Source organism: Nannospalax galili, unplaced genomic scaffold, assembly GCF_000622305.1.
Source record: "Nannospalax galili isolate Female #2095 unplaced genomic scaffold, S.galili_v1.0 scaffold324, whole genome shotgun sequence".
Taxonomy (NCBI): Eukaryota; Metazoa; Chordata; class Mammalia; order Rodentia; family Spalacidae; genus Nannospalax; species Nannospalax galili.
In genome coordinates this window covers 5674970-5676297 of record NW_008353027.1, presented here as the reverse complement: position 1 = coordinate 5676297, position 1328 = coordinate 5674970, and the positions used below count along the sequence as shown (strand labels likewise).

The 1328-nt window shown below is 36.5% G+C and overlaps 1 non-coding gene across 1 annotated transcript; it reads left to right on the top strand.

Annotated features, from left to right (window-relative positions):
* Window positions 1-223: 223 nt before the first annotated feature.
* Window positions 224-327, top strand: LOC115067200. The gene has a single exon (XR_003846636.1). It is a non-coding gene; the product is annotated as a U6 spliceosomal RNA (small nuclear RNA).
* The last annotated feature ends 1001 nt before the right edge of the window (window positions 328-1328 follow it).

Below are 1328 nucleotides of genomic sequence, written 5' to 3'. Positions count from 1 at the left end.
GGCTCAGTGGTTAAAAGCACTGACTGCTCTTACAGAGGACCTGGGTTCAATTCCCAGCACCCACATGGCAGCTATGAACTGCCTTAACTCAAGTTCCAGGAGAATCCAAAGCCCTCTTCTGACCTCCGCAGTATTTCATGACATGGGTACACTGTCATACATGAAAGAAATACACTCATCCACATAAAATAAAAGTAATAAATAAAATAAAATAATAAAATAAGTGTTCACTTTGGCACCACATATACTAAATTAGGAATGATACAGATATTACCATGGCCCCTGTGCAAGGATGACATGCAAATTCGTGAAGCATTCCATATTTTTCCGTGACAAAAATGGGATGAAAGAATTCATTTTCACAAAACCAGCCCTTCAGAGAGTTCTGGAAGCAATACAAAGAGCTGAAGAAAGGAATGACTATACCCAGGGATTGCAGAAAGAAATTCAATGAAGGTAAAACTGTGGAAAAATACAGCTATATCAAGAATGTGAGCAGAAATAAAAATGGCAGAATTCAATACTCATCTTTCATTAATAATTTTAAATATTAATGGACTGAACTCCCCAGTCAAAAGACAGACTAGGTGAATGGGTTAAGAAACAAAACCCTTTTTTTTTGTTGTTGCAAGAAACTCATCTCACTTTCAAGGACAGGCACTATCTTAAGGTGAAAGGATGGAAAAAAATATACTAAGAAAAAAATAGAAGAGACAAAGAGGGCCACTTCATTCTGATCAAAGGAACAATAAACCAAGAAGATATTACAGTCATGAATATATATTCACCAAACTTAATAAAAACAATACTATAGGACTTTAGGACCCAGATTAATCCCAAGTCATTACTAGTAGGGGACTTCAATACCCGACTGTCTCCATTAGATAGGTCAACAGGGCACAGAATTAACAGAGAGACATCTGAATTAAACAATACCATATATCAAATGGACCTAACAGACATCTACCGAGTATTCCACCCAAGCACCAAAGGACATACATTCTATTCAGCACCCCATGGAACCGTCTCCAAAAACGACCAGTTAACCATAAGAAAGAAAGAGCACCTCCAAATCAACAAAATCAGTTATGAAAGGGGAAACATCACAACAGATACCTGAAAGATCCAGAACATTATAAGGGAATACTTTAAAAACCTATATGCTACTAAATTTGAAACCCTAAAAGAAATGGACAGATATCTAAAGGCATGGGAACCACCAAAACTAAACCAAGAAAAGATTAACAGCTTAAACAGACCCATAACACAAAAAAGAAATTGAAACAGTAATACAAAACCTCCTGACTAAAAAAAGGCCAGGACCAGAT